Source organism: Stegodyphus dumicola, chromosome 7, assembly GCF_044657685.1.
Source record: "Stegodyphus dumicola isolate Sdum_Otavi_A_Nest chromosome 7, ASM4465768v1".
NCBI lineage: Eukaryota > Metazoa > Arthropoda > Arachnida > Araneae > Eresidae > Stegodyphus > Stegodyphus dumicola.
In genome coordinates this window covers 98,782,161-98,809,260 of record NC_140774.1, presented here as the reverse complement: position 1 = coordinate 98,809,260, position 27,100 = coordinate 98,782,161, and the positions used below count along the sequence as shown (strand labels likewise).

Genomic DNA, 27,100 nt, shown 5'->3' with positions numbered 1-27,100 from the left:
AACTCTCAATGTCAACGAGAATGTTTAGTTCATTTTTTATTCGGTCTCAAAAGAGAAATCAAAATACGTGGATTTATGTACGTGTATTTATGAATCAAAATACATGAGAAATCACAGTGAGAAAAGCACTGCTACCTTAAACTGTGATTATATATAACAAATGCAGTGAATTATAGTTAAAAAATAGTGAAAATATTTATATTTATGGACTATTTCATATATAACATTTTCAGTTTCGCATATGTGGCATTTAAGAACTTTACGTATACCAATTTTTTGAAATATCTGCAAATTTTTGTATTTTCAAGGAAAGCTTATTCTTTCATCTTTAGTATATAAGTAATGGTAATTTACCAGATAAAATTACTTAATGGGGAATACAGAAAAATATCTAACCACTTACCTTTGTGACTTCATCTGCAGAGAGACTAAAAAAGTAGTTCAGCTAAATCTGCTATAATAAATATGTATAATAATGCTAAATTATGCAATATCTATTAATATGACAAATTTTTGTAAAGCTATTTATTTGGATGAAAAATAAACACATTCAGAAATTTATGGCACTATATTATGATTAACAGAGGAAAAACACTTTTCAAAATTCAAAATAGTTTTTATTAATCCAATTTATCACATTTTATTTGAATTCATGAAAAACAATCTTATATCCATGTATTCTTAAGTATATAAGAACTCTTGATAAATTGGATCTCTGTCATTGCCTTTCACAGCACCTAAAATAAAAAAACACTCACAATTACTATATGTGAATATAATTCATAATTAAATTTAAACAAATGACTATTAGAATGCAAATTAAAGGAAGCATTTAAAATATTTTAACATTTAGCACCTATAAACAGAGTAGCAATTATTTGATTTTTCGATTATAGTAAAATAAACATGGGGGATGCCTTTTAAAATTTTTTATGTCAGAAAATAAACTCAAACCACCAGCTGAACATATGAGCAGTTTTATCAATCAGCCACTGGTAGGTAACCTGGATACTGAATCAACATATAAAGTTGCCAAGATAAAGAAAGAAACAAAATTATGATAATCACATCTTACCTATTCATAAAACTATTTTAAATTTAATGTGTAGGCAAGTCCAAAAAGAGTGAGAATGAATTTATTTTGCAACACAAAGTAAAGTCTTGCAGGAGCAAAAAAAAAACTTGTCTCATGAGATTGGAAGTAAAAAATAATTAACTGCATCTGGTAACATTTATCTGACAACTCATAAGTAATTGTTAGCTACGTGCAGAAAATAAAATCTGATCATGTTAATGCAATTTTAAACTTTTGAATTTAACTGCAGAAATTTACCAAAGAAGTACTTGTAACAGTAGTAAATGAAGATGTGGCTAATCTTTACTGTATGGTACACTTCGGTTTCTGTCTGAAAAAAAATCGCAAAGTGGTATTGGTTGTTTGTGAAATGTGGAAGCCCGTTGCGTCAAATAAGTTTTTCGGTAACCCTAATGTTGGTGAAAGTAGCCTTTGGGGGGGGGGAAACCATCGTTTGAGTATGTCTGAGGTGACTAAGAGACGAAAAATTTAATTGAATTGCTTACCTGGAGGATGGTGGTGGGAAGCCTAAATATATGCATGTGAAAAAAAAAAGGTATGTTAAAAAAATGATGTTTCATTTATTTTTTTGTCTCTGTGTGTTAATTTTTGTTAGAAGATTTGTTGTTTAATGTTTTTATGCTAGGAAATATGTATTTTTGGTAACTTATTCCTCTCTGTTTGTGTATTTTTGGTTGTCTGTGTGTTAGGCAGTGGCAAATTTTTTCTGGTAACTATGATATTTTTAACTTTCTGATTTTCTTAAAGTGAAAATAGATCAATGTGTACATGGACAAAGTTAAGGCAGTGCACAATGCCCAGTTTGTGCAGTTCTCTGTTTTAATAGGTCGATGTGTACATGGACACAGAGTTTGTGTATGTCTTTGACTTCTTATTTTGGTTTTGTGTAGCGGCCACCTTGAAATTGGTGCCGATCCTCTCAGGTGACGATCTTGATATAAAAAAAAAAGAAACGATTCGCCAAGGGTTACATTAGAGTAAATTTTTATCAAAGATGTTCTACCATAATCACCATTTCAGTGGTTTAAACACTAGGTGGAGCAGTAGGCAGAGATGAAGATTTGAGTTTTGTTTACACAGCATGATGGTTTAGGCACTCCAGCCATTACAGTGAACAAAATTATAATAAACATAGCCACAATAATTGTCTATAAATATTGATGTATAACACTGCATTAACTAATATATTTCTTATGCTAGTATATACAGAATCCTTAATCGAAGGGAAAATCAGAAGACTGTGCATACATTTTCCTTTAACTGAAACATGGATTTGACCATACAAATCTCAGTCTTACGGGACATGCCACACTATGCAGATAGACAGTAAAAAGTGCTTGTGTTGTTTTTATTTGTTAGAGGTATGAAATAAATATACTTCTAGATTTTAATTTTTCCTTTTCTTGTTTTACATTTGGATTACCTATCAAAAAGTAAGCAATTTTGATATTATTACAATATCGGAGTTAAAATAACAATTATTGGACATGTTAAAGTAATGAAAATTTTAAATTAGGTTAAAAAGTAACCCTTAATGTGGCATATTTTTGAATTAAACTCTATCAACATTAAAAACAACAAAACGTCCCTCTTTATTAAGGACTTTGATTAACTAATTTTAAATACGGAGCTATGAATGAATTTTTTCCCTTGCATGTTATAATAACTGAAATAAAATTACTCTGATACAGTCAAAATTCCTAAATGCAAGTACATAAAATTTACTTTAGCAATTTAATGAGATGAGACACACTGAACACATGAATAAATTTCTATCAAAGAATAATTTATTAAATTTGGCCCATTCCATAGTAAACTTTAACCATTAGATTACATTATTACACCATGTTATCAGTTTGAAAAGCAAGTCATATGCCAGATCTTGGATGTAAAAGAAATGCACAAAATAATATACAGATTATTGAAAAATGATGTATACCAATGTTTATAGATATGATTAAATGTAACAGAAAATTTACTGTCACAACCACATTTTTAAGTGAAATGTATTATTTTAACATTTTACAATATTTAAGGTATGGCATTAAATGCAACATTATGTGCCTGGACATAAGTTAGTAAATTAAAAAAAAATAATAATCAAAGAATGAATGTCATGAAAAATTTCAAAAACAAGCAGAATTTAAGTTAGAAGACCTTTAGACACTTATGATAAATAAATTTGAGAATTCTTCACCCAAAATTAAATTATAATTAACTAAAACCAGTTTGACTGACCTTCTACAAAATCCTTCAGCTGCAATTTTTTCTAGCTTGAAAACCAAATTCTTCTCCACATGGTAATAACATCTCAACCAGTTGAAATTTCTGCAGAAAGTTTGATAACACAGTAACAGAATTAATAGAATAGAAAAATTAACACAAAAATATAGAACATCATTTAAACTTAACATTATTACAAATTTTGGTGCTTTCTGACTATCTGCAAAGCTGTGAAAATTGGCAAAATGGTTAGTTTATGGTTCATATCTACTGCTCTGTTCACAAGTAGTAATTCAAATAAGCACTTTATAAGAAACAAGAAATTTTAGGATGCACACACACAAAAATATATATATTGGGTCAATATTCACATATTTTTCATTGAATGGAATACTATTCAGAAATAAAGATTAAATATAAAGCATGTAAATACATGTGTGTGGTATGCATATTCATAGTTTGCTATTATCGTGTGCATATTCTTGCTGTTTTAGCTTAAGTTGAAGCTGTGAGGGTAGATGATAAGAAAGTATCAGAATTTTTCATGTATAAGAAAAAATTGCCCTGACAATAGTATCTCAATTGTTTAGCACTGACATTTACATAGCGCATTAGAAATATATAGTAATATATGTATAATAAAAGATAATTGCATATTATTAATTCATTTTTTTTAAATGCCAAACTTTAACAATTTTTTCACTAATTAAACAGAATTCTTTCACATGAACATCTAAAATCCATTCTTAACTAAAGAATAATAAAACCATGTAAATTTCTATCAAGCCCATCATTTCCGAAATGTCTACTTCTGAAAGTTCCCAGCATTTCTCAATATATTATTAAACTAAGCATCAATGATCGTCATGTTCGCTAATGTGGAAATATCTTTCACACTTCTTTGTTACCACAAATAACAAGTAGGCTTCAATAAATCTTTAACTGTTACATGCTACTTTTGTCTAAAATTTGTACAAATAATAAAATTAAATGAGCTCTTTATAATATGCTCAAAGAAATAATTTTGTATGAAAATTTGTATGTTATATATTGGCCTGATTAATGATTCAGGAAATAATTCAGGTTTTCAAAGTGCTTCCAATAATTCAAATTTCAGCTTGTGTCAAAATCTATAACACAAAGATAAGCAAATTTCCTTATGAACAATGCATTTTAACATTATTCAATCACACAGTACTGATTGCTTCAATAAACATTACTGTAACTGTGTTATTTAAAAGACTGTAATGTTTTAATTATTTCCTTAATTAAAACATTACAGTCTTTTCCTCCTTCTAACACCAAAAGAAAACCCAGATAAGAAATATAAAAATATCAGCAAAAATAAATTATATTATTGAATGACACTTTACATTAATTACACTTATGCATATATTATTTTATTATAAATTATTTCAAAATCAAAGAAGAGAAGGGGGAGAAACTTTAATATTGACATTTCTAAAATGATATAAACATTAATCATTTAGTACAGTTTGTTATTTCAGGCAAAAAGAATTCACTTTTCTGGATAGCATTTGTATTTCCATCTCACTTTCAATGAAACATTAAGAGAAATGCATATAATTAAACACCAGTTTATTTTATTTATCACACAGATTATGTCAACTCGAAAAAACCTATCAGTAAAATTCGGTAGTAATAATTCTGAATGTTAGGCAACTTGCAAGATTCAACAAAAATTATCAATACTTTTATTATAATGACAATACTACAGTAACATGAACATAAAATTAAACTGCATATAATTATAAAATAAGCCAGCATATAATAATGGTGCATTGGTTTCTAAAACAATGGGCTCGATGAAAAAATACATATATTATGGTAGCTATTCATATTCTTCAGCTTTCCTAATATTCTCATGTTCACTTTACATAACTAAAGTATCTAAAATACAATAAAAATGCAAACAATATTTATGAGAAAATGTTAAAAGCAATCATAAGCATTTGATTGAATGACCATATTTTGTCTTCCTGCAAGTTGAATCTTAAAATGATATGCAGTTTGAAAAATGCTTAATCATTTTATAAAATATTCAAAAAAGATTTTAAAAAGGTACTGTTCTGTTATCAGGACCGGCTTCAGAAATGTATTTATGTATGCTTGTATATTTGTATGTCTACATATACACATCTATGCACATACTTACGAACACAGGTTCATACATTTCCAATTCTGGTCCCAATAACAGAACAGTACCCCCAAAAAAACTTGAATTACAAACTAGATTAAGATAATGTTTCAACCATACATATTTTGGACGAAACAATGCAAATTCTTATTTTTATACAATTGTTCAAACTATTTAACATAAATTTATGGCTGCAATAAAATAATAAGCAATCTGATCACACATATTATTTTGAAACTGAATGCATAAACTAGACTAAAAAAAATTCAGTCATAAACATTTGGATAGCAGGGCAAATTAGATATTTGAAAAGACAGCCAGCCATTGAGATACACGTAATTCACGATAGAATGGTAACAATTCATAAAGCTGTGAAACATTTAACTGTCAAAATGACATAAATTCGAAAAGCAAAAAAAAGTAAACATACAAGTATTGCAACTGAACATACCTTTCATGCAACAAAAAATATCCATACAAGTTAACCTCATGGCGCAGCCATTTTGGATTTCGTTTCAAATCAGACAGATGTTTACGGATTTGCGGAAGAATACGAGGAACTAGTAGTTTGCCGGATACAATGTGCAATGACGCGAAAGAATATAGTTCTGTAGAACTTCCTACATTATTCCGTAATAAAAAGAACTATTTCCTAATTTTTTCTTTATCTAATTAATTAATTAATAGGGAAATAGTTAAACAATGCCGAATTCATTTTTAATGAAATGTAAAATTTTGCATGTATGGGACGACCACCTTCCATCCAATATTTCTGAGAATATAAACAAATTTTGGAATCTCAGAAATTTTGGAATCAGTAAATAAATATATAGAATATCGCCTCTCAAACGACCACTTCTGAAAGTGACCAATAGTTCTGAGATTATAAATAAATATTGATATTAAGCATTATTTCTATAATACGACCATCTCTATATAAGACCAAAGTTTCTAGAATCTTGGATAGTCATCAGAGATGTATCTTTACTGCGAAATTATCGCAAGACTGTAATTCAATATCAATAACAGATCGCGCGATTGGAAAACATTTTCTGTCCTTTAATTAGAGGAAAAAAATTTTCCTTATGAGGTATTTCTCCCGCTTTCCTAGCGTGCCTTCGTGGTGTAATAGTTCTGCACGCTGGGCCGGTATTTCAGAGCTCCGTGGTTCGATTCACGGCGAAGGCGGTTGCTAATTTTTCATCTCTACGGCTTCCCCAAAAAATCCTAATGTCTTTACAGTGGCGCCCGAACTAAAAAGGTGTTGGATGAGGTATATCCACACCCAGGATTTAGTGATTGGATCCCCTTAAAAAAAAGTCGGCCTTTAAAAAGAGAAGTAATATAAGGTATTTCTTCCGCTTTCCTAGCGTGTCTTCGGCCCACCAGCGGCCGAGCGGTAAAGTCGCTGAACCCTGGTAGTGCGATCCGAGGTTCGAATCCCGCGAACGGGCTGGCTGCATGGGTGTTTTCGTGGTTTTCCCCATGTGTAACGTGTATACGAGCCAGTTTCCCTTAGAAAGTCCTCCACGAAGACATCCCTCCCCTTAGGCAGATAGCCCTAGTGTGCTTTGCCATAATTAAATACACCACCACCACACCTAGCGTGTCTTCGTGGTGTAGTGGTTCTGCACACTGGGCCGATATTCCAGAGGTCCATCCTTCGATTCCCGGCGAAGGCAGTTGCTAATTTTTCATGTTTCCTGCTTCCAAAAAAATACCTAATGTCTCTATACTCAAATTAAAAAAAAAAAAAATTCGTTTCCGTAATTAAATATATATATATCTAATTTTACCTATATTTGTAGTAGGGTTTGTAATCTGTAAGTAATTATACATGTAATTTATTCATTTTTTATAAAAAAAAAATATATGTTATTTAGAATTTTGCAAATATTCTAGAAAATGCTAATCCATTGAAAAAAATCTTTTCCATGACTAAATAAATTTTTAAAAACGTCAGAAAAAATAGCAACAAAATAACAAGAATAAATCATCAATCATATCAATATTTTTAATGTACAGCATTTAGAAACAACTTAGTAAAATACATATGAAAAATAAAATAATGTGCAAGTTTCAGATGTGCAATGTCAAAAAATTAAAACTGGTAAATTTGAGAACAAATATCCTCAAAATACGAGTATTTGACAACGAAAGTCCTCCGGACAATGCAGAATGAATGTCCTCAGGATGTGAAATTGGTGAACTCCTCAGGACATCTGAGAATCAACATCTTCAGGACATCCTGTCATATCCCGGGACATAGCGACTTTAATAAGACATCCTCAGGATGTTAAATTACGATCTCCTCAGGACATCTGAGAATCAACATCCTTAGGACATCCTAAGTATATCCCGGGATATTGCGACTTAAATAGGACATCCTGAGGATGTTTTGTGCTATGGGGGCTTAGATATGCTGGGGAACAACTGAATCCCAGTCGCCTTTAACTAACCATAGTTTTTGATAGAATATTTTAATCAATATAGTGCAAGGAGATAAGAGACCTAAAGGATCGAAAACGAAACTGCGTCATCTCGCCGGTGCCTCCAAAAACTTGTTATACGTACCTCGTATTAGAATGGCGCCGACATGGATGACGCAGTTTCGTTTTTTAATATCCTTAATAAATTCGAGACTCTTGGTGTATTTAAATCAAACTGAAGACATTTAATGATATAACATTCACACGCAAACATTTAGTAATAATTCAGCTGTACAGATAAGCATAAAATAATAATTACAACAGTTACAGGTCAGCTACGCTTTTAGCGACCGAATTCTACGAACGACAAATCTCAAAAGCGTGTTGCCAACGCAGGGCAACGAAAAGGTAAAAATTAATTCGACAGGCGTGGAAGTGAACAGTTACCATGAATTAATATTAGACTTCTTAAGATTTAATGCGGCTTTTTCAAGTCTAGAACCTAGCAAGTGCAACCTCAAACAGGCTTATGCTGAAAGATACGGCATAACTTATAAAACACACAAGAGAAAAACATTTTAAATATATATGTTATGTACAAATAGTAGAATACTTTGTAGAGACATTAGGTACTTTTTGGAAGCAGGCAAGATGAAAAGTGAGCAATCGCCTTCGCCGGGAATCGAACCATGGACCTCTGGAATACCGGCCTAGCGTGCAGAACCAATACACCACGAAGGCACGCTAGGAAAGTGGGAGAAATACCTTATAACTTTATTATTCGGATGAAATGTAACATACATAATGCTCAATTGTATTAGACATACTTTTTCTTTTGTCCACGTATTAAAAATTTCTTAGGATTATTAGCTGATAGTTTCTAAATACGTTGTAGAGATATTAGGTTATTTCGAAGAAAGAGAGATGAAAATGAGCAATGCCCTCTCCAGGACTCGAACTACGGACCTCTCGAGTTCGCGTCGAGCGTGATGACCTAAGGCATGAAGGCATGCTAAGAAGACGGGAGAAATACCTTATAACGTTTCGAAGCGAAGTGAATTTCAGAAGAATATTAGTAACATTGATATCCAACCTCTTATACGGACATCTACAATATTTTATATTTAATATTTTATAATATTTCAAAAAATATCCATAATTAATAAAAGGAAGATTCAGGTGTCTATTTCTGTTAGAAATTTCGGCAGAAATATTGATGTGAACCTTCCTTTTTATCCCATCTGTTTACCCTTCTCTTACATTTAGCTCATGAAACTTCGTTTTAATTGTCTAAATTTATATATAATTAAATAAACACTGAAATTCATTTTCTCAGTATGATTTGAATAACACTTCAAATTTCAGTTAACAATTTAAAATTCATCAGCCATGGCTGAATAGGTCAGTTGGTAGACAACTAAAGTCATGTTCACGACCCATTGTTCATACACCATAACATAAGTTGTTAGAATCACCCGAAACCTATTTGTAGTAAATTATCTATGGCCAGAATTATCAAGACAATTCTAGTCGTAGTTCCTAGAAGAATCGAATGATAAAAAATTAATAAATAAAAATAAAATAAATAAGCAATCAGATTCCAATTTTTGAAATTTAAATCTTTTTTAAGTTTCCGAAGGTATGAGAATTGAGATGTCCCATCCATAGAAGAAACAAAATGAATCTGATAATCTGTTTCACATCTAAAAAATATAAATCCGTTATTTAGGCTTGATTTGATACGGCCGGCCCTTCTGATAACTTGTGATATGTATGCATGTGAACATACACATCACATGTTCCTTGTGATGTGTATGTATGTGGAAACCTAAACTCTCATTTTTATGCGGGATTCCAGAAGCGTGGATTATTTTTAAAAACTTTTCCCACCTCAGTGTATATTCGAGTCTATTCGTCTAGAAAGTTCTAACTAAAGCGTCTTTCCCCTCAACTAGACAGGCTTTACATGCTTTGTCATACTAAACAAAACAAACAAGCCTTTCTCGAATATAACAATTTTTCCTTAGTGGTGCACGCTGCCCCATTGCCCTTTTTTTAATATAAGAAAATTAATATAAGAAAACTGCATCTACCAAAAAAACGAAAGCCTAATATATATATCTAGGACCGATATTTAAAGCCTTTAACAAACACTCTGCTAGTCACATAGAGAAACAGATTCTATAGCTCTCGATTAACAAGTTAGCTTAGTGTTCCAGCTTTCAAACTCCGGCATTCACATTCAAAAAGTAAACACCGTTTAAAAGCAAATAAAAGACACATTTATAGGGAACAGCTTCACAATAATGACGTATGTCCTCTGACACAAAGGAAATTTGCTTTCATTTTGATGTCAAGTCATTCGAACCCTTTGACACATATATCATCGCTTTTGCTCTCCGAGTTCGAGGTTGCCAGCTTGCTTCCGGGAAAAGTCAACTTCCGTTCTTTAATAGCTCTACAAACTCAGTGGGGGCTGATTTTAGAAAATTGTCGTGGGTGGGTGAGGACTGGTTCTCAATAATGATTATATGAAAGGCTGCAGGTTTTCTTAAAGGCAAATATCTGTTTTCGACAAGATATTCACAGGAAACTCGTCACTATGCGCATTTGTGATTACAACAACTTAAACGTACAGATAGATAGATAAGACAGGGGAAAAAAACGAAAAATCGTGTTTCGATACAATAGACATTTTGGGCTAATAAAAATAATATATAATTTTAAAAAAATCTGAAAGCTTTGAGGTTTTATATTATGCCGAAAGGGGCGTTTTATTACCGTTTTATGCGTTACCTTTATTTATTAAATATCGCGTTCTTCTCCCCTAAATTATGAAATTTAATTCGACAGCAATATCACAATATATTTAAAAAGATCATATATTTAGAATTACCGATGCACATTCTCTCGCACTGGTGATAATTTTTCCCCCGTACAGCGTTGTCATTGCTCGCTTTGAAATCGTTGAATTTATTAATCAAAAATTCGTTAAAGTTTTACAAAATATGAAATAGACAATAAAACAAATTCCAAATTAGGGCTTCCAGATGCCCATATTCGAGTGGAAAACTACGTTATTCTGATTTTGATGTCTCTAGGTACTGTTGTTTTTTCACAAGGCGAGAAACTTACATACGTTTATGCAGATTCTTTATTATTTAATTTCTTTAAATATAATACAGGGCGATAATGTTTGGTGACAACAATTTGAAAAGTGAAACGCCTTTTTATAACGGACGACGCAAAATGCCGTAACGAAATGAATAGCCCTTCTGGGCAAATTTCTCCTTTGAGCTAAAACTATAAACTAAGCATTTATTTAAAATTTAAAAAATAATTATTAAAATAAAAAAAGAAGAATTTATCGTATATTTTAATTGGAGAAATAGATTAAGTAATTCCTTTTACGAAATTCGTTTACAATTTTATATCACTAGCGCCCAAATAACGTGGGCGCCTAAATAACGAAATCGGTTAATCGAACTGCATTATCAAAAACATGAGCCATTATCTTTCTAAATTTATCAAAGGCGCCCAAAACTTTTATTATTCATGCCACGTAATTCGTAAATTTTTAAATGAATTTTGTAAAGATAATTGTTTAATTTCTTGATCCCATTAAATATGATAAATTATTTTTCTCCATTTTATTCATTAAAGATTTTATGAATTTCAAATAAAAACTTACTTTATGAAGTTTTTAATTCTTTTTAAATTTTCATCTTTTTAGTCTCAATGACACGTTATCAATCAAATTATTAGATTAAAAAATCATTCTTCCACAATGAATATACATTCGTTTACTTCCAACAATATTGTTACGCCAAATGGTCGAAACAAATCCATCGATTTTGCCAAATTACATTAAAATCTTATATAAATTTCATATAAAAGATTTTTCACTGCTCCATATAATGATTATAACAGAAAAATTCTGAGATCTTATAGTTTGTTTGCTAAATGATTGTAAAGACAAAGAATCGTTTCAACATTCAATTAAAAAATATCAAAATCGGATTTAGAAACAATCTCTTCACCAAATTGTATTGTCAGTATAAAAAAATCTACAGAGCTGTTTAATTATTCTTTTCCACTATTTATAAAAAAATCTAACTATAAAAAGAATGAAAAGAAATTAGAAAATGGCAGGAAGCATCCTAGAAACTTAATTTCTTTGCAAGTGATATTTTTTCAAGCAAGGTTAGGCAGAATAAATAAGTAAATAAAATGAGGATTACAGGTAGCAGAATGGAAGCAAGAAAAACAAAATAACGGATAATGAAATAACTAAAACCAAATATAACCGAATATAACATGACGCTTAAAGTGGACCGTAACACAATTTCTCTTTATGCTTAAATGTCTGCAGAATATTTTTTTATCGTTGAATTAGTAGATGCTTGTCATACGTCTTTTAAAAGAAGGCGAAGAGTTTGTTTTACAATCTACGAAAGTTTCAAAGCGTTAAAGATGATACATTTTTACTCGTATATACTGAAATTTAAACATCATAGACGTAACATAGACAAAAATTAAGTGAGTTTCGAAGCCTGGATCAAAAATAAATATATAATAATAATAATAAAAAGAAATCCGAAATTAGTTAAAAATTTCATCCAAAAGTTTTTTTTCTGCTCTATCCGATGGTGCAAACCGAAAAATTCTGAAATTTTTAATTTGTTCGTTAAACGAAGGTATGGCCTAAAAATCGTTTCAACATTAAATTTAAAATAGTTACAAAAATTCGTTAGTTATATATATAGTTATTCATTAGTTATAAAAAAGTTATTTGCGTGATTAATCTAATGATCTTATAATGATGAATGATTATTTAAATTATGGCAAAGCATGCTAGGATCATCTTTCTACGTGGAGGGTGCCTTCCTGGAATACTTTAAAAGGAAAGTTGGCTCGTATTCCATTATACATACATAGGGTGAATTTTACCTAGGTATACACCAGAATTTACCAACCCTTTCTTTGCATCGAATACTTTTAAATCAATGGTTTTCTTCATCGATCCCCTTGCGTTGTTTCTATAACATAAGTATGCAATACAATCATAATACAAATAATTGCACGTAAATAACTTGAAGATAATAAGAGTAAGAATATGAAATATATAATAATAATAATAAAAGTTTTGAAGAAATGAATTTTTAGATTTATTAGGCCAAAGGGGAATTTGCCCAGAAGGACTGTTAATTTCGTTTTGGCATTTTGCGTTGATTCACTTTTCAAATTGCATAGCCACCAAATATTATCGCCCTGTATTATATTTAAAGAAATTAAATAATGAATAATCTGCATAAATTTATGTATTTTTCTCTCATTGTGATAAAACAACGGTACCTAGAGCCATCAAAATTTGAATAACGTAATCTTCCATAGAATATGGTCATGTGGAAGCCATAATTTGAATTGGAAATTTGTTTTATTATCGATTTCAGATTTTGTTACACTTCAAAGAGTTTTTGATTAAAAGAACTCAACGATTTCAAAGCGACCAATAGCAGCACTGTACAAAAAAGAAAAAAAAATTCTATCTCTATCACGCGGGGCTCTGTATCGGAAATTCTAAAGATATGCTTATTTTAAAATTATTTTGCGATATTGCTGTTGAACTGAATTTTAGGGTTTAAGTACGAAGAACGTGACACTTAATAAATAAAGGTAACACACGAAACGTTAAAAAAACGCCTCTTTAAGTGTAATGTAAAATCTGAAAGCTTTCAGATTTTTTTTCAGGGAGGGTATTACTGTTTGTAATTTCCCAAATATAGACAAGTTTTTAGAAACGAAATCCCAGGTTCTAATTGCACAAACGTTCGATTTTAATTAATGTGATGGCTGCGCTTGATGTATTGATGCATTTTGTGTTATATGTGGCGTAAAAGTGCTTACTTCTTAATTCATTTCGTTCAAAAATATTCAACCCGTTTCTTGATTAACCTTTCTGGTTCTGCGTTCTTCGTTTTTCATTTTTATTATTGTTTTTTCCTAGTGTTCTTGTGCTATACCTTTTCATATTGCATTTATTGCGCAAAAAATTAATGTATTTAAAAATTTGTTTATTTAAAAATATATTAAATAATTTTAGCTTTTTTTCCTCATATTTATTTTATATGATTTCTTCCTTCTTATTACATGATATAGCTTTATATCAATAAGCAATATCAATTTTACTAATAATTTTTTGTAACCAACGAGATCTTGATCATGACGATCAGTTGCGTCCCATCGAGCCCAGTTAACCCACGATCATCATTGGCTGCTTCGAAATTTCATCGACTCTCAGAGGATCAATACCAACTCCGACGGCGTAGAATTTAAAACCTTCTCAGACTTGATGTTTTTAACTACACTCTCTCAAATCTTCCGTATTCTTAGATACCTCTTCTTTATCACTTTTATAATTTCTAACAACTACGAATTTGTCACAGCAAAGCAATTTTACATTTACTTTCAACTTAACACGTAGATGAATGTTTGAAAAATTGTGTACCAAGTTCATAAATAGCAGATATTGGCGTTGGATTTTAGCTTTACGGCAAGAATTCAGTTATGAGTGAGAAGCCCACAAATGGTAATTCAACTTCTTTCAAAAAGATGAAATCCAGAAATTTTGTTGAGTCTATGCTTCTTTGTGATTTCGTACAAGCAAGTTCGCAGGTATCATTGTTAATTAATATACAACTTGGAACACCTTTTTCATTTATGTCATTAATTTTCGATTGTTATTCCCCATCTTGATAATTATTTAAAAACATTTCATATATAAGTAACAATTTAAATCAATATTTGTAAAATTATTGAACAGTTCGAACGTTTAATTAAAATAATATTTTCCCTTATTCAGCCTAAAGAAACGCTGCAAATGCAGGATAACGATTACCGATCTGATATCGATTCCTTTCAGTCTTTTTTTCAAGTGAGAGTTTCTATGTAATACACTTGACTATTATTTTATTTGCTATGATAAAACCGTTCACAGGAAATGTGTGAACATAACGTGAAAAAATATGAACAGATGTCGTTTCACAGTTAAACGAAAAGCGCATTTTGATTTGTAAATGAATTAGAAAATTTCTTGAATAGTGCCATCTAGTGGAGTTTTTTTTTATCTACAATAATAGATTTAATCCCAATACAATTTAGTTTTATACAAATTAAAATTAAATAAAATTTTTTTGTTTTGTTATTATTCAATTAGTATTTAACTTATTCAGAACCCGATCTAATTTGTCTATTTTTTCTCGAATTCACCTTCTCGCGTATTTATATGCTATAAATGAAAACTTTTCACGTATTTCCTTTCAGTCGAAATAAAATATATTTTAGACATTTTTAAATATCTCTAGAAATAATAAATTTGTTATAAAAATTAATTAAAATTCTTTATATGTTTCCAATTCAAGAAAAATGTTATTTTTTATCAAAACAATACAAATCTGAATAGCAGAATGAATCTTTTTTCAAATATTTTCAACTTTAATAACAAATACACTAGAAAATTACCTAATTACGTATTACTTGGTTTTCAGGAGGAAATATCTCATTTTAAATTTAAAATTCTATAAATTTTGCTCTTAACTATTAATAAAACCTCATAAACAATTAAATCAATCAAAACTCAATTAAAAGAATGATGTTACTACCAGGAAATTAGGTGGGAACCCGCAGTAAGCCTTAAATCCTTCTGAAAGCATCAGCTAATCTGTTTCATCTTAAATACAACAAATTACAACAGATACATGATACAGTAGAATTCAAGATCTATAATTAAGTTTTGTTCAAACTGCAGTTTACAGTTGTCTTTACGTAGCTTTATTTAACTTATTTCTCTAGTTAGTTGAATCAAATTCTGAACTTAATTTTTGATCCTCCTCTATCGACCCGATTTTCTTGAACGTTTTCAAATATACGTATTTGCGATGACAATATAGTATTCCACAGGAATTTTCAAAATTCTTTCTAGATTAAAAAACAAAAATTTTTAATTTAATACTGAAATTTTCTCACCGATCCTTAGTTAATAGACATCGCAAAATCTCAATTTTTATATCAACGATTACGTCAAAAAATATTCCTTCAAATGAAAATTCTTCGGACCTTGAAACTCAAATTGCAAATTTGTCGAGTTTTCAAAAATCATTCGGTTATTTGATGTGCTGTACAACTGCTAACGATGATGGATTTTTTATAACAAAAGATTTATCCTTCATTGTTGTCAACCCCTAAAACCTGATTTCAGATAATGCATGGTGATACATGTTACCAAAATCAAACTGAAGTTTTAATGAATTAAATGCAATTTTATTCCGCATTAATCTAAAAATATCTTCTTGACATTAGAAACAGTAAGTTTTTCTTGCATTATTCACTTATCCTCATTCTATACAATGAAACGTATGAAATAAAATATGTAAAAAAACTTTTAAAATTATACGGTTTTCCTCAAATACAGTGAAAGGTAAAATGTAATTTTTAGCTAATATCATATTCGTGCTTATACGCAATTAAAAGTAAAATCGTGAGACTCCTATGTACGAACTGTGTAAGCAGAGTTTCAAGGTACAATATGAGTTACAATATGGAAGTAGCACGTATAAGAATAATTACATTTAATGAGCTTGTAAGGATTTTAAGTTTTTTTTCTTCTTGTAAGGATTTTAAGTTTTTTATTTTAAGTTTTTAAGTTTTTTATTTTTAAAAGTTTGCTATTCTCTCTTTTTTTCTATTTCCTCCCAGAATAAGCGTGAGTAGGAATTGTTTATGCTAATGAGGTTGAAAATTGTATAGGTATTTAAGAAGTGGCTTTCAGCCTAGAGAAGAGAGAGCCTTCTTGCTGCCCTGCCACGCGTGTGCTTTTCAGTTAGTTTATGTCTACCTTTAAGGTAAGAACTTAGTTCCTGCTGATATTTGAAGACGTACTGTAGTATATTTGCATTTCACTCACTACATACGCAGTGTCAAAAGGCCAATCTTCGCGTTAATAGTCTCTGTAAAGCATTTCTACGTTTTAGACCAGAAGTGCTGGGCTCTGTATCCCGAAGTGCGGGAGCGGCTATACGCTGTGAGAAATAAAGAGTAAAATTAACTCTTCTTATTTATGTTGCTTCATCTACGCACATACGAACATAGTTAGAGTAAGCTCCGTGTTCCTACTTAGCTCCAGAAATGTTTCCTAAAGCAATTAGGAGGAACAGCACTCCTGAGAAGCTTAGATTTTTCTTTTGACAATTTTAATTTTAAATCCACCATAATTAGCAGTCCCCTCATGACCTCTTCTCATGTCCACTAACATAAGAACTTCACAGTGTTAGACTAAATACGAAAGAGATCTAGATATGAAGCTATGAAATAAACACATTGATATTTCTTCACGGAATCAACAATACTATCAAATACCTAAGAAGGCCAAGATATTTATGAGCAAAAATTGTTCTCTCATAAATGACAGCTGCATGAAAATGTTTTGGAAGATAGCACGGAACCCCTGTGAGATGCTTCACTGGATCAGTATCATCATGGCACAGTAACTGTATCACCATATAGTAAAATCCTGGTGTCCCGTATGTTTATTCCTATCCTGCATTTAGTACTGCACTGTGTAATTGAGTAAAAACCTTTTTATATGTTTTATTTCATTTCGTAATTAAATAGTTACTAAATTGAAATTTGCTTGATTAAACTGTTTTTCACTATAATGTGTTACTTTAAAAATAGGAATTCAAGCTCATTTTTTCCCCTAGATCATGACTCATTACGAGAGCTTATAATTGCTGTGGAAAAAAGTTCGAATCTTCTAATTTGCTAATATTCCCAGACCTCCTCTGTGCGGTGATGACGACACAATGTTACGATCATAAATGAGGGGAGTGTAGCAACTATCCCGAAGAGCCTATTTTAAAGAAACGGACTATAAAATAGTTGCCGACGAAAACTTGCTTCCTGTTGACTTAGTAAGATATAAGATCCTTCATAACATTTTGCGCAATATTTTATTTTTGAATTACTTAACAACGACTGATAAAATAACTTAATATTTTATTGATAAAATCATAAAATCAGAATATTCTGAAAAATAAAACTTTGTTTAAACTAGATGTTGAAAAAAATATTAGATTAAGCCCAGTCATTCCCTAGTTTTTTTAATAATTTTCTATTTTTCTTATTATTTAAAATCACACATACATATTTCATGGTCTAAACAAATGATCACAGTATAGCATGCAAAATGAGCTGCTAAATCTTCGCCTAAGAGACGATTTTTAAGTATTTAGGTTTATTAAATTTAATTTATAATAATAGAACTTTAAAAGTAAATAAATTTCCGTAACTGGAAATATCAACGATTTCAATAAATTACGAAAGATTCTTACAGTACATATTAAGTTCATTTTAACCATTCAGTACAGAAAATGCTGAGTGCATAACCACTTAGTTTGAGAGCACCCCAGCAATACGTCTCGTTAAATGAGATATTATAACTGTTTTTAAATGCTTGTTTCGTAAGTTTTATTTTTTAACTATTAATCCTACAATGAAACTACAGTATAATTAATATTAATTATGTTTTTATCTAAACTTCATCTATGGGACAATAATTTAAGAGCTAAAAATGATAATTCTTATGAAAATAAAAATTTCATTTAATAATTTATTTATTTTTGCAGTCAAACCCAGTTATAACGAATTCCCGAATATAACGAACGAGCTATTTCGATCTCGTCCAGTTTTATATATATTTAATGCTATTTCATACAGCTACAGCGAGCTTCCAAATGAATATGCTCTCGCTTTACATATGATAAATAAGTAATAAAATCATTTTCACTTGCCCTACTTTTAAAACGGCGAAACTTCACTGATTTTATTCGAATAACTGTACTGGGAAAATTTTCTGTCTCAAATATTCATCCGTATCTCAAACAGTAAACATATGGTGTTTTGTATTAAAGGTAAGGTGATTATTATTAGAAAAATGCAGAATGGATACAGCCGAATTGGTGTCTATCCGAAGTATAGTTTATCCAAATCTACAGTTAGTACCGCGTGGAATAATTAAAACTCAATAATTTTTACTCATGGGGGAAAAAAAACTAAATATGAGATAAATATTCGAAAATACGGATATTGAAGAAGCATTGCTGTAGTGTTTCACCATTCAAAGAAACCGCAACTATTTTCTAGACGAATACTAATCATAAGAATGTTGTTGTTGTTTTTTGTTGTTGCTGCTAATGCTCACTTGTCTGATCTATAGTCAGCCCAAGCCCATGAAATTCTTCGTGGCAAGGAGCGCAAGTTTACGCCTGTCGTTTGCAACAGCCTTGAGCAGCTTAGTGCTATTTAGCTCAGTTCTGCCCTAAAATTTTGATGGAGAGCACTCCGGAGGGACGGATCCAAGGGTCTTCCACCCCTCTTCCCTAAACATCTCGAGAGGACTTTCGGCTCGCCGCATATTTAGAGTGTCCCCCTGCTGCACGGACACTATACATTTACAACCATCCCTGCCTTCTCTGGTGTCCGCCGAAAACATCGCGGCAAAAACATCGTGGGAAAAAAGAAAGCAAAGAGAAAACATCGCAGTTCTAAAACATCGTGGTTCTAAAATATCGTCGTCAAAAACAAAGCGATTAAAAAACTTCACGTTTAAAAAAAATCGTCGTCGAAAATATTGCGTTAAAAAATAAAGCATGTACAAATCTTCGTATCACAATAACATCGCTCACATACGTTTTTCAGGTTTTTAAAAGTTGTAAATGCATATTCGCATAATGATTTGGGAGCGCAAGAAGGAAAGAGGGACATTTTTACTTCTATATTTCATATTTCTGAGTTAACTAATAATTTTTTTGCTGAAAAAGTAAGAGAGAAACTTAAGCATTTAAAAATCGAAAATGAGGAGACAATTAATGCAACTTATAGCACTTAATAGACTTTTAAATTTACATAAGCAGTTTTTATAGAGATAACTTCATGCAGTTATTATCTTCCTTTTTCAAAATATTTTAGACTATATTTTTAATAAAAAATTAAGAGTAAAACTTTATAAAAAAAAGATTAATTTATTAATAATCTTTGTTAATTAACTATGTAAATTTAAAATTAAGTGCTATAAGTTGCATTTATTTTTTCAATTTTTAATGGCTTAAGTTTCCTACTTACTTTTTCAGAAAAAATTTATTTATTCACTCAAAAATATGAAATATAGAAGTAAAAATATCCCTCTTTCCTTCTTGCGCTCCCAATTTATTATGCGAATATGTATTTACAACTTTTAAAACCTGAAAAACGCATATGTGAGATGTTATCGTCATGCGATTATTTGTACGTGCTTTATTTTTTACTGCGATATTTCGAAGACGATGTTTTTAAACTGCGAAAAAGGTTTTTGAACCCCTTTATTTTCTTTCGACGACGATATTTTGTAGCCCGCTCTTGTAGAAGTGAAATGTTTTTTTCTTTGCTTTCCTTTCTGCCACGATATTTTATACCACGACGTTTTCGCCTTGCGTTATTTTCTCAGTGATGTTTTTGTCCGCAACGTTTTTGGCTGTAACCCCTTCTCAAGGATTCGAACCTGGGCCCTTCGGTACGGCAGTCAACGACGTTAACTACTATACCAGTCATAAACGTCTATTTTTAGATAAGCATGTGTAACTGAAGCTTAAGCCGTAATTTTTATGCTAAGTAATTTATAGAATAAATTTATAGAAGTGTGGTGAAACTGAAAAACTAAGAAAAAGAAATTTAGTAATTGCATGTAATAATAATTGTAGTAGCCATTAATAAATTTTTTTAAATTAAAGTTATAAGGCATTTTCCCGTCTTCTTAGCGTGCCTTCGTGGTGTAATGGTTCTGCACGCTGGGCCGGTATTCCAGAGGTCCGTGGTTCGATTCCCGGCGAAGGCGATTGCTAATTTTTTATCTCGTCTGCTTCCAATTAACCTAATGTCTCTACAAAGTTATTCACTTCTCTTGGGAGATGGGAGAATGTTAATCAGTTTTCACACTGTTTTGTGAGATAATTCATTTTTTTTTTATTAGATCGGATATAGAAAATCAAACTTTCGATCCCCTAGAGTTCCTTCAACTGTATTTATTTAATTATTAGCCCAAAATAGGTGTTAATCCCGAATGGAATATTAGTCTCGAAACGACATTTTGCGTTGAAACACTTAAATTCGTTCTATCACTTTTCAAATTTTTGTCACAAAATATTATCGCCCTGTATTTAAAGAAATAAAATAATAAAGAATCTGCATGAATGTATATATGTTTCTCTCACTGCGAAAAACAACACTACCTAGAGACACCCAATTTTGAATAACGTAGTCCACCCGATCATGGGCTCATGGAATGCCGAATTTTGAACTTAATTTATTTTATTACATATTTCATATTTTGTAAAACTTCGAGGACTAACAAACTCAATGATTTCAAAGCGATCAGTGGCGACACTGTACGAAATAAAATGTTTTTATCTCCCGCGTGTGATACTGTCTATCTCGAGCTGTTTTTTATTGTTTGAGATTTTTTATTATTTTGGGATTTTGTTGTTGAATACAATATTATGTGGAGTAAGCACCAAGAACCTGATTTTAAATAAAAAAAAAAGTCTGAAATGTTTCAGATTTTATTGGTCAGCCAAAGCAATGATTTGTTAAGGTTTTTAAAGCTCTCGCTCAGCTCGCAGTCTACCAGTCTGCTGTTACACTCACGCCCACTAACCTATTTTTCTGTCTTTTTAGCTTTGTTATGAAGCGTCATTTTCTTCGCATTTACACCATATACAGTTCAACAGCAAAATTGAAAAAATTTTAAAAGCAGCATAGCAATATACGTTTAGAATTTCCAATGCAGCTTTAAGTATTGGCATACATTTTTGTGCTTTTGTTTTCAGTTTTTTCTCAGTTCATCATTCAATGTTCAGTTTTCTTACTAAAATGGCTTCACAAAACTTTTTTTTTTGTGTGTGTGTGTGTGTGTTTTTATTATTAACGTTTTGTGTGTTTACTTTATCTATTAAATATTACGTTCTTGGCGCTTACGCCACATAAAATTTGATTGAGCAGCAAAATTACAAAATATTTAAAAACTGCGTATCTTTAGAATTTCCGATAGGTAGTCTCGCGGAAGGGGGGGGCGCTGAAGCTAATTTTTTTCCACTGAGTTTATTAATCAAAAATTCGTTAAGGTATCGACTGCGCTCTAATCGTCGATTTTGATGAAATTTTTTAAGAAAAATTTTTATTGGTTTATTCCTATTTATTATTAAAGTTATCGGGAATTTTGGAATTTAATTTTCATACTTGGCAACATTTTCTTTTCCTTCTTTTTGTGTTTGCATTACATTAAGCCTATTTTTTTGAGAAATTAATATTTTTCAACTGTTCTGTTGCGAAAAAACTTGTAGTAACTTCATGAAATTTTCCACAAATATTCTATGAAATATTTTGAATCAAACGGATTAAAAATTTATGTTTACGTAAATATCTAAAAGTGTCTCAGAAAATTTTGCAAATGCAAAGAAATTTCTTGAAAGCAGTTAGTGCATGTGCTCAAATAGGTATATTTCATAGACATTTTATTTCATCACTTGCATTTTAGTAGATTTAATTCTTAATACCTTAATAAATATGAGACCATTTTTCACACAATTTGATGAACAATTGTTTGCCTCTAGAAAAGTAAACTGAAGGTTTGTCTTCAAGATTCCAAAACTCCCTTTTTACTCCATTATTATCATTAAATCTAAAGTTTGTTAAGTTTGGAGAGTAGATAATCATCATCTTGGAGCTAAATCTGAATTATAAAGAGGACAATCAAGCTCCTTAAATTCACACTGCTGTTTGTGAATTGACGGTGCTATTTTTGAATGGCTGAAAGAAGTCGGTAACAATCTCGCAGAGATTTTGTGCATGTGAAGGTTTTCATGTAGAACGCGCTAAATGGTTATTTTAGGCGGAAGTTATCTATAATTTCTTGAGTTTTAATCCCATATCACGCAACATTTTCTCCTGGATATGAGCAGTATTTTCTGTACCCTCGGTGATGTCAGTACCCTCAGTGATCGACTTTACTGAGAATTATCTTCTATGTATTCTTAGCGCATACGAAATTGTTTTACCTATTCTTTCACTGTAGGATAGGAGACGAATCGATATAGATATTGTTACGGATTTGGTATTTAAATAGCTTATGTTAGTTGAATTGTAAATTAAATGGTTTTCTTTCCCGCGCAGTGCAGCGCGTGACGAATATTAAAGAAAGCTAAGCCGGAAAATTGAAAATACAAGAGCGCATGCATGTAACATTTAATAAATATCTCTTTTTGATTTCGAGAAAGTACTAGAAAATTCTCGCGCGCGATTTTAAAATCTTATAAAAGGAGGAAAACATCTCAGTTCGTAGTAGAGTTCGTTGTTAAAGTTCGTTCTAGGACTGAGTTTAAAGTTGTTTAGAAAATGGTTTAGACATTTTTTTTTTATTCAAGTATAGGTTTGAAAATATAAATTTATCATAATTTTTAGTTTCTCTCTCTCTGGAGCTAGCCATGTCAGAAATAGAGATAGATGATTTACGGAAATATCTAGATGAACGGGTTATCCGTAACCTACCGAAGGAAACGTTTAATGAGATTTATAATCTGATTATGGAAAAGATACAATTAGAAAAATCAGGTTTGAAAGCAGAACCGGTTACTGAGAGAATTCAGCATATTTCAGAGCAGTTAAGTGATTTCCAGCTAAATATGCAAGCGCAGGAAACCCCTAAAATTAGGAGGACAAATTCTAAGCCTAAAAAGAAAAACGTGGTCGATGAGGACGGATTTATTGCCCCTCGCAATACCCTTAAAAGAACGAGATCTGAGACTGAGATAAATGAACCACTTCAAAAAAATAAATTTGCGGATTTACAGAATGACGACAAAATGGATAGTGCAGATACCGAAGGTGAATTTATTGCCCCCAGAAAAACGGCAAACCATATTCCCCCAATCGTGTTAGACGAGTTCAGTGACGACTGGGATAAGATAAAAGAGAGAATAGAGGAAGATTTAAAAATTAAAAGTTACAAAGCTGGAATGAAAGGAGATACCCTAACCATTCGAGCAAAAACCCCTGATGATTATAGAGCGATCACAGGCATGTTCGCAAGCGAAGGAGTCCCTTTCCACACTTTTAAAATTAACTCAGATAGACCGCTAAAAGCGGTGATAAAAAAGCTACCCAGAACGATGAAAGTAGAAGCTATTGAAAACGAGCTGAAGGAGTTAAAAATACCCGTAGAAAAAGATAGGCAGCTGACCAGCTATAGGGGAGGTCAGATAGTGAAGCTACCCTTGTTTCTAGTTGAAACCAAGCGAAATGATGATGGAAAGAAGATTTGGAATTTGGAAAAACTTCGAGGACTTGATGTCGTAGTCAGACAGTATAAGAAGAAGCCTGGACCTGTGCAGTGTCACAGGTGCCAGCGTTATGGACACTCAAGAGAGCACTGCCATTACAGAGCCCGCTGCATGAAATGTGCAGGCTGGCATGAAACGTTCACGTGCAAAACTCCCAAGGAGAAACTACCGGCGCGCTGTGCGCTCTGTGATGGAAGTCATGTCTCGTCGTACAAGGAATGTGAAAAGTATCCTAAAATCCGAAGAAATGAACCCCAACTCTCAGCGAAAGAGCAGGAAGCTAGATTTACTTTGAATAAAGATGACTTCCCCGCCTTGCCGGGTGGAAAAACTGACGAAAACGCCAAAACTTGGCCCAGTTGGGCGAAAGGCGGAAAATCTGAAGAGAACATATTTGATTGGTTCAAAAAGCAGCTTTGCAAAATGAAGGAACTTTTTACGAAGTTTAAGTCAGCAAAGTCCCTAATGTGTAAAATTGAAGTTGGCATGGAAGCCATCGAATACATTTCAAATATTGAATATGAGTTCTAATAACCATGCTCACGTGACAAATCTGATCGATGCGACGCATTCTTACTTAAGGATATCCCTTTTCAATGCAAATGGTGTTTACTACAAGAAACTTGAATTAATGGACTTTTTATCGGCTCATGATATTGACATTATGTTGATAAGTGAGACTCATCTCAAGTGATAAGTTCAAAATCCCCGGTTATAGCGTTATTAGAAGTGATAGGCTCAGGACTTTCCGCGGAGGTACTGCAGTTCTGATCAAGAATCACATTAAATTCAACACTATCAAGCTCCCGACGACGACGAGATTAGAATACACTGCAATTCTTGCTAGCAGTACGACCAACGAGAATTACCTTATAGTAGCAGCGTACAACCCCCCGCAGGATATCAACTTACAGGAGGTAGATAATAATGCAAAAGTAATTCGTAATGTCGAAGAATTTCCCTACCATACTTGCGGGTGATCTAAATGCAAAAGATCGCTCCTGGGGAGCCAGGATGGATAACAGAAATGGTAGTCTGCTTAAAAACTATATCTATGCAAATAACTTACAGCTAGTCACCCCAAGTGAATACACTTTCTACTGTCGAAGTGGCGGAAACATACTAGATATTGCATTACTTAAAAATATTAGTCAGACTCTCTACTTAGAAGTCAAGAAAGAACTGTCATCAGACCACTATCCAGTAGTGTTTGATTTTCACGGCTTTTACCCTGACCCTCCAAGGAAACGCACTAAAGTGAATTGGACCAGCTTTACAGATAAACTACGGAACATGCCTTGTAATCTCCATCTGAGAGACAGCGGAGAAATTGCAATTTATTCGCTGACTTCCAAAATTCAAAATGCGATTAAGAGTTCTTCGTATGCTTGCAGAGATACCTTGAGGAATAAACTCCCTGAAGATGTTTCTCGCGACATAAAGGAAAGAAATAGAATTAGGAAAAGGTTTAATGTTACGCAAGACTCTTCACTTAAAAGGACTATAAACTACCTCAACAGGAAAATTCAGGCCGGCATCATGGAATTCAGGTCAAGTAATTGGGATAATCTTTTAGAGCATTTTAGCACTGATACAAGCTCTATGTGGAAAATTGTAAATGCGATGAAAAAATATAGGACGTATCACATTGCTCCAATTAGTCACATGGGATCCACCCACTATTCTGAAGAAGACATAGCCAATGTGTTCGCAATCGTGCTCTGAAGGCCCTCCCTCCAAGGTGTATAGTGCTACTTACAAACATCTTTAATGCTTGTATCAGGACGAGTTATTACTCTTCGCAGTGAAAACACTCGAATATTATCACTATACTGAAGCCGGGAAAAAACCCCTCACTTGCAGACAGTTATCGTCCTATTAGCCTTCTCCCGGCTATCGGAAAAATATTTGAGAAAGCTTTAAGCAACAGAATTACAAACCACCTAGAAAGATTGGATCTGATAGACCCGGTCCAATTTGGTTTCCGGAAACACCCACCAAGTACTAAATATCGTTGAGTTTATCACGAGAGCTTTTTTCCACAAGACTGGTGTGGCAGCATGCTTCATAGACATTGAGAAGGCCTTCGACAAGGTCTGGCACGAAGGACTGATTTACAAGCTAAATAACTTTCTTTTTTCTGTCAGCCTTGTGAAGTTAATCATCTCATACCTAAAAAGAAGAACCTTCCAGGTGAGAGTTGGAGACTCCCTTTCCGGAAGGAAAATCATTGCCAGCGGCGTCCCGCAAGGGTCTGTTATTGGCCCAAAATTATTCAACATTTTCGTTAATGATTTACCCAACCCACTGAATGCTAAAACCCTGAAATACGCAGACGACACGGTGATTTTATCGGAATCTAAAAGCTCCCAACTTGCTCTTACTAACCTACAGTTTCACATCAACATAGTAGCTATTTGGTGTCAACTTTGGAGAATTAAAATTAATACCGCGAAATGTAAAATTGTCCAATTCCGTCGCTACAGAAGAAATGTCACTACGAACACGAATATCAAGGTAGAGAATGATGTGATTCCAGTTTGCTCGTCCGCAAAGTACTTGGGAGTTACCCTAGATGATAGGCTCACCTTCAAAGAGCGAGCACGTAACCAACCAAGTAAATAAAGCAAACGGAGTTTTCATGTCGCTTTATACTGTTATAGGTAGAAAATCGAAATTGAGCTTAAAAGCTGAACGCATGATCTATCTCACTATGATTAGGCCAGTTATGCTCTACGCCGCCCCAGCATGGGCAGTTGCCAATAAGACG

At 32.2% G+C, this 27,100-nt stretch overlaps 1 long non-coding RNA gene across 1 annotated transcript; it reads right to left on the bottom strand.

Moving 5' to 3' along the window:
- Positions 1-595: 595 nt before the first annotated feature.
- On the bottom strand, positions 596-6,051 carry LOC146996279 (uncharacterized). The gene is made up of 3 exons (XR_015041896.1): positions 5,929-6,051; positions 3,335-3,424; positions 596-737 (listed from the first exon to the last, which is right to left on the bottom strand). It is a non-coding gene; the product is annotated as an uncharacterized LOC146996279 (long non-coding RNA).
- Positions 6,052-27,100: the final 21,049 nt, after the last annotated feature.